General features: G+C 42.2%; 1 pseudogene; it reads left to right on the forward strand.

Moving 5' to 3' along the window:
- Nucleotides 1-1,258: 1,258 nt before the first annotated feature.
- On the forward strand, nucleotides 1,259-6,933 carry LOC122749578 (annotated as a pseudogene).
- The last annotated feature ends 1,158 nt before the right edge of the window (nucleotides 6,934-8,091 follow it).

Raw genomic sequence — 8,091 nt, forward strand, 5'->3', positions numbered from 1 at the left:
CCCAGAAACAGGGGTGATATAGGGGAAAGTGTGCCCCTCAGGTTTTGGAAGAGAAATATCTGTACTTCTGTTTTGGCATTACCTTTGAAATAAATATTCCTTTGTGAAAACTAATTGATGTTAATTAATTAGTTACATGGAACTGGGGTGCTAATTACAGTTGCTAAGAGCAGGGAGAAATGCACCCAGAAAAGGGTCTAATGCTGAGAAGAGATAAACCCCTCAGGGTATTCCTGAAATCCTGGTTGTGTTTTTTGGTTTTTTTGGAGTGTGTGTGTGTGTGTGTGTGTGTGGGGGGGGGGGGGGGGGGTTATAGCCAGTTTTGCTCTAGAGGAATGAGGTCATAGTACTCAATACAAGACTATTAAGTATTTCATAAATACAAGGTGGTAGGACTAAAAATTGGACTAAGTAAGGAAGTTTGTTCCAACTTTGCTTTGATCAGTGTTCCTTTTCTAGGTTCTCTTCCCACCTTCCTCTCTCCATTCAGAATTTTTATATATATATACACACACACATACTTTTTTTGGGGGGTGAGGCAATTGGGGTTAAGTGACTTGCCCAGGGTCACACAGCTAGTAAGTGTCAAGTGTCTGAGGTCACATTTGAACTCAGGTCCTCTGAATCCAGGGCCAGTGCTTTATCCACTGTGCCACCTAGCTTTCCCTAGAATTTATATTTACATCTCCTAATAGTCAGTTATCCCTCAAATAAGGACACAATACATTCTACCACCATTGTTTGGCTTCTTGATGGATCAGAGTGGGCATAAATAGTGTGATATTTAAAATCTAAATTGTAGTTGCCTTAAATTAAAAAGCTTCAGTACCAGTCTTTGCTTGCAGTCAGTATTCAGTGGCTGACTAGGAATTGCAGGTGCCAGAATACTCTGCCTAGGGCCATCTGGGCTTTCCTCAAGTGAGTCAAAGACATAATTTGCAAGTTCTTTAATCCTGTCTACTGCGAGAGATCTCCAGTCTGGACATTGTGGTAAAAAGTTTTAACAGTCGGTTAGATAATGGAGAGACGCCAGTTTTTTTTTTAGGATCACCCTTTTGGGGAGGAGACCAACAGCATGAGCTACGCACACCAGTCCGCCTGCGACACACGCCAGATTGCCCGCTGAGCACTCGACTTCCGGGGTGCGAGCTTAAAAGGCAAGGAGAGAACGGAAGTGGGGCCTTTTTTCCTGCTCCGCTGGTCTCCTGGCTGCGCTGCACAGACAGACGCGGACTGGAGTTTGACTCGGCCCGGCTCTCGGTTAACAGCATGCGCTTGACTCAGTCTCTCTCCCCAAAGGTGACCTTGGGTTTTGGTGAGTTTTATACAGAATATAGACTAAACCTAGACTTAAGACGATTTGTATTGTATTTCTACTTTCCTATCCTAATCAACATCACCTTGTGACTACCATACAATAAAAGCTCTAACTAGAAAACCAGAAGCTTCTTCCATTTACTAGTCTGGGAGATAAATTAAGGGAAAGGTTAAGTAGGGTAGATTTATGATCTAATATCCAATTTTAATCTCACAACATTGTGTCAGAAAGTATCTGTGGATTTCTGGCAGTTTTCATAAGGGGATATATGAAGTTCTCCTCTTGGTCTACTGCGTAGATAGAATAATGCCAATGGTAGAACATCAGGCCATATGCTACATTGTTTTAACTGGTTCCCCAGTTCTCTGTACGACAAAGTTGAAGGGGTTTCTGAATTGTCATTGATTTTTCTAATGCTGTCATTTCCTGGCATGCAGTAGACGTGGCACCATTCACTACCAGCATCATTGAAAGTAGATGACTGAGAATCCCATTCACCGTATGTAATAGATTAAGGATAGGCCAGCTCTCTACTGCAATAGTAATTATTAATATTTTGGCCAGAAACTTTTGGGGTCTTCCCCTTGCCAGGTGAGTCAGTGGCTTTATTTATTTAATTGTTTGTTTTCTTTTTGACTAGGTCAAAGAGACCTTTCTTTGCCTTTCTTCTTACGGAGCCTTAATCACTTAATGGGCATTGCCTCAGGCAAACTGAGACCTGTGAAAGGTCTTAGCTTGAGAGGTCAAGATTTCCCACTGCATCCAGAACCATTTCCAGTTGACCTGTTGTATATTTTGCTCAGATGGACCCAGATGGCTCTAGAGGAGAGAGTGAGGCCGGTGACTCTTGCACAGCCTTGCCTAACTTAAATCCAGTTCATTGCAAGTCATGACATTACCTACCCCATGTCACGGTGTACTTCAAGAAGAACAAACAACAACAACAGGTATTCACATATGAGTTTTCTTTCCCAAAGTCAGTTCCTCCAGATCAAAGACTGTTTTCTGTCTCCATCATGCCTTGTGTTTTGTGGAAACTGATTTTTAATTTTTTAATTTTATTTTGGTGATCTAATCTATCAGCCAAGGCTTGGGTATATTAGAGCAAAGTGAACAGAGTTGGGTCATTTAAGTTTGTTTGTGTTGGGGAAACTGGTAACCCTTACATTAAAAGCAAATTTGAGGGGCAGCTAGGTGGCACAGTGGATAAAGCACTGGCCCTGGATTCAGGAGTACCTGAGTTCAAATTTGATCTCAGACACTTTATACTTACTAGCTATGTGACCCTGGGCAAGTCACTTAACCCCCATTGCCCTGCCAAAAAAAAAAAAAAAAAGCAAATTTGAGGGCAGCTAGGTGGCATAGTAGATAGAGCACCAGCCCTGGATTCAGGAAGACCTGAGTTCAAATATGACCTCAGACACTTAACACTTACTAGCTGTGTGACCCTGAGCAAGTCACTTAACCCCCATTGCCTCACTTAAAAAAAAAAAAGCAAATTGGAAAATTGGAAATAATACACTAGGGCAGTTGCAAGTGCATATAAAAGGAATCTCTCTAATCTTAGACTGGTACCTAAATTTTATAATCTAATAAAAATCCTTTAAATTTAGTCTGATCTGTGATCCACTCTAGGTCCTGAGCCCTAAGTAACCTTTGGCTTCCATTTACCTCCAAATAAGAATGGCTTTTTCTCTTTCAGAAGACCTTCAGTATAAAAATCAGTATTTGCCAAGGTTTGGACTATTTATTTAGTTTATATTGCAATGATCACTATCTTCTGGCCAGGAAGTATTCTGATGGCATGGCAGGTTTCCCCTGTGTTGCTATAAAATAAATGAACCAATTAGATGTTCAACTTCTCTAAGCCCGAAGTAGCAGAGGGGAAATAAACAGGAAGTATCACCATTGCTTTTCTATACCCCACAATCACTAAAATGCTACCCAATATACCATTCCCCCGAAAGGTTACAAGACAACCCCTTAACTGTTTTTCTCTCATGGACTCCTTTGACAGTCTGGTGAAGCCTATGGACCCCTTCTCAAAATATGTTTTTAAATGCAGAAGATAAAACACAAGTTTAAAAAAGAAACCAATTGGGGCAGCTAGATGGCGCAGTGGATAGAGCGCCGGCCCTGGATTCGGGAGGACCTGAGTTCAGGTCCGGCCTCAGACACTTAACACTAGCTGTGTGACCCTGGGCAGGTCACTTAACCCCAATTGCCCCACAAAAAAAAAAAAAGAAACCAATTATTGAAATGTTATTAAAAATGATCAATTTTTAAAAAAAAGTTCACAGTCCCCAAGTTAAGAATTTCTTCTGTAGAACCTAAGAAGGAGTTGCTTGGGGGGAATATCTACAGAGAGATAGACTTGTAATGAAGAGCTGACTCAGACATTGAATAGCTGTGTGGTCCTAGGCAAGTCACTTAACCACCCTCAGCCTCTTTCCCTATGTATAAAATGAGGATAATGGTATCTACCTCATAGGCTTATTATTGTATTGTGTTACTGCCCCTTTAATTTTATCTACATTTCTTAGAAGGCAGGGACCATGTGTGTTCTTAAATCAAGATAATATTTTAAGGTCTAGTTGTGGATATAAGGCCTGTCTTCATATTTAGAGTTTGTCTTCCTTTAAAGTACTGGAAAGGATTTCATATAGAAGAATGAGCTATGACCTGCCTGGCACTGAAGCCCACTTGGCATTGAAGGGCATAGGTGGGCTTAAGGGCCAGCATGAGGCCTTCAAATCTTTGAGTTGTCAGCTCTCATACTTATTAATTAATATAAGCCTTGGGAGTGTTAAAGAGGGGATTCCTGCTTCCAGGTAAGGGTGGTATTAGACTCTGAGGTTCCTTATAACTGGGGAAAAAAACACTCTGTACTCAGTTTTAGTGAGAATCGGTATAAACATAGCAATTCCTCTGGGTCTGCTCCCTGTCCCTCACTCTCCTTTGCAGGTTGGGTGCCCAGAAGTTCTTCCCCAGGGTTATGGCATTGCCAACTTTATTACTGAAATGAAGTATGACAATCAGAAAGTGATGAGAGCTTATAATGACACTTTATAGGTTTATTTCTGAAGTGAAAGTTCATTTTACATTCTACCAATATTTGCAGGTTTGTCAATAATTTCCCCCGCATTCCTCCTGGCTACATCCTATTTTATACATGAGAAAACAGATGCTCAGAAGTCCAGTGAGTCAAACAATAATGATTTATTAAGTAAATATGTGCTAGCTACTAGAGATAGATGCCTGTCCTTAGGGAATTTACATTCCATCAGAGGAGATAACACTAACAGAGAAATGGAGCACTCTTTCCCCTCTTCTCCCCCAATTCCCATGCGTTTTGGCAGGCTCGAACCCCAGAGGGCCACTGACTACTTCTCCCTGAGGCAAGGTTGTGGCTTCTAATACTAAGGCACATGAGCCTAGATCCTATGTGCTCCCCACTGATTATCAATCAGGCAGCTACGGTTAGCTTTGACGAAGGAATACTTAATGAAGTAGAATAAGAAGGAAAGGTGGTAGAAAATTTTCTTCCTAAGAGAGAACATTCTCTTTCACACACAAGGTCCCTGGGGAGAGGGTTCAAACTTAGCCTATATAATAATCAGAGGGTAACTCATGGCTTGGGCTATTCCAAGTCCTTTTCTCCCTTGGGGGACTCCTCATGAAGTTCCCCTTGGGTGTGACTCTTTGCTAGGCTTTGAGGATCATATTCTTGTAGTATCCTGAAGCTGCCTTTTTTGAGTATGATTAATGTCTTATCCTGTCTTTCAGCTTCCAATGCAGACAATGCCAACAGCTTCTGGTGCCCTGGGGACACAGCTACTGATGTGGAAGGGAAGTCCAGGTCTTCTAACTTTTTGAAATTCAAAAGGTTGTTCTCTGGTCAAGAAGCGATGGAGGGACGACTTATGTGTGGGGAAGAAGTCTCTTCCCTTGATCACCACTAGACTGACTTGCTATAGGCATGTTCCTGTTAGAACCTGCCCAGAGATGTGGCTGTCCTTTGATTTTATTCATTGATCAAGCATTTTATCTAAAACAATAAAGTCCACACCTGGTTTATAGCTTTGATATGACTTTACTCTGATTTGACTGAGTGATTCAATTTAGAAGTTTTGGCCTTGTATCCATTTTTGATTAGGTTGGCGGTTTCCATCTCTACCCTTAGACAACCATTTAAAAACTCAAGATCACCCTTTCCCCCAAGATGGTGCCAAAGGCAAAGAAAGAAGCCATTGTTCCCCCCAAGATGGAAGCCAAGTCCAAGGCCTTGAAGGCCAAGAAGGCAGTATTGAAGGGTGTCCACAGCCACATAAAGAAGAAGATCTGAATATCCCCCACTTTCTGGCGACCCAAGACTCTAAGACTTTGAAGGCAGCCCAAATACCCTTGGAAAAGTGCCCCGAGAGGAAACAAGCTTGACCACTATTCCATCATTAAGTTTCCCTTGACCACTGAGTCTTCTATGAAGAAGATAGAGTTCAACAACACCCTTGTCTTCATTGTGGATATCAAGGCCAACAAGCATCAGATCAAGCAAGCTGTAAAGAAGCTTTATAGGGGCAGCTAGGTGGCGCAGTGGATAGAGCACTGGCCCTGGATTCAGGAGGACCTGAGTTCAAATCTGGCCTCAGACACTTGACACTTACTAGCTGTGTGATCCTGGGCAAATCACTTAACTCCTATTGCCTCACAAAAAGAAAAAAAAAAGCTATATGACATCATTGTGGCCAAGGCCAACACATTGATCAGGCCTGATGGAGAGAAGACAGCCTATGTCCAACTGGCTCTAGACTAGGATGTTTTGGATGTTGCCAACAAAATTGGAATCATCTAAACTGTGTCCAGGGTAGCCAGGTGGCACAGTGGATAAAGCACTGGTCCTGAATTTAGGAGGCTCTGAGTTCAAATGCGACCTCAGACAATTGACACTTACTAGCTGTGTGACCCTGAGCAAGTCACTTAACCCCCATTGTCCCACAAAAAAAAAAATAATAAAACAACTGTCCAGCATACATGTCCACTACAATAAAAAAATTTCCAGTAAAAAAACCCCCCAAACCCCCCAAAACTTAAGACCAGAAGTTATACAGGATATTACATTTAGATCTAGAAGGTATCTCAGAGATGATCTAGTTCCTCACCCCCACCATCCTACCCCCCCCTATTACAGATGTGGAAACTTGTGGAGTCCCAGAGGCTGTGACTTGCCTAAAGTTGGTGAGGTAGTAAGTAGCAGAGCTGTTGTTTAAACTGGGGGCCTTGTTGATTCCAAATCTGGTATTTTCTTTAGAGGCAAAGACAAGAAGAATCTAAATTAAAGTCAGTTCTCAATCCAGAGTTTTCGACTCTGCCAGGCTGTTTGTATTTACCCAATTGAATGCATACATTCTCTTCTATCTCCCCTCTCCCCCTCCCCATCCCAATTCTTCCTCTCTAAGAACTCTGGGCTTTCTTGCGAGCCAGGGGCTTTACTTTTCCATTTGGATATGTGGGCATGTTGGCTCTAAATCCAAGCTTCTAGTGCCAGGCTGGGGCTAGGTACAGCCAGGCAGAAAGTGGCAACTCCCAGCAGAGGTAGAATGGGCCCTGAGCCCTGATTGCTGAACACCAAATAAGACCAGAGAGAACACTAATGCGTATTTTACTCTGACTCCTGTCCTCCAGGAACTGCTAAATCATTGCCTTGAAGTTAATGGAACCATGGGAGAAGTCACCCTGAGCTGGCTTACCTTTCCCCTGCCAGGATGGAACCATGACCTGGTTCTGTGCCAATCCAAGGCCTAAGAGTCATTTATTTCAATTAGTTACTGACTAGCCTCTGAGGACACCTAAAGTAAAAATCACTTCTCACAGCCAGTTCCTTGCTAATATGATCCCTGTGGCCTAGCGCCTGTGGGCTAGGCCTTAGTGGTGCCAACTTGCTTGTTGGGGAATAAATTACTGTCTGTTGTTATTGGCAGGGATGTCCTATTTGCCTCAGACCTTTCCCTTGTGACAGCCTATAGGCTTGAACAGTCAAAGCATTTCATCTGGCCTGTACAATTTTGCCCTTGATGATCCTATATCTTGTCTTAGAAAGATAGTTGTCTTCCCATACAAATGGGAAGTGTCATTTGGCAGGTTTGTCTTCTCTTTTTTTCTTGGCACAGACTTCTGTTTTCCTTTTTAATTTTTGAGCCCCTGAAGGAATTGGAATAACCTTCCTCTTATGTTGTAAAAATCTGGGGTGCCTTCACATCAAATAGAATTCCCCATATCCTCCCTATGTCCCCATCTCATAACAGTGAATTTAAAAAATGAAAAAGAAAAAGAGGAAAAAAGAAGAGTATGTCCTTATTCTTGATATGTGCCCCATCAAATTGATTCAAATCCCAGATCCATATTAAGAAGCAGTATAACATTGTGGAAGTGTTGAAAGACACAGGCTGCAAGGTACCTGGCCCAAAGTAAGCATTTAATAAATGCTTCTTAACTGACGGACTAGAGTCAATGTGGTGACTAGTACCCACTGTGAGTCTTCTTTGCTTCCATTTTTTTCTTTTGTATGGTGGACTAAGACCTGTGTTGTCTCCTGTACATGGCTGCTGTGAGTCATCAGTCCATTAACATTGATGAAGCGCCTACTATATGATAGGCAGTGTACTAAAGTCTAGCAAAGGCTCTCCAAATCTTCAGATGCTAGACAAATGTGAGCTGTGACCAAGTAGAGTTGTCATGAGGACTACATAAGATGATGGTTGTAAAATAGCACATAA

The sequence above is a fragment of the Dromiciops gliroides genome, chromosome 3 (genome assembly GCF_019393635.1).
Source record: "Dromiciops gliroides isolate mDroGli1 chromosome 3, mDroGli1.pri, whole genome shotgun sequence".
NCBI lineage: Eukaryota > Metazoa > Chordata > Mammalia > Microbiotheria > Microbiotheriidae > Dromiciops > Dromiciops gliroides.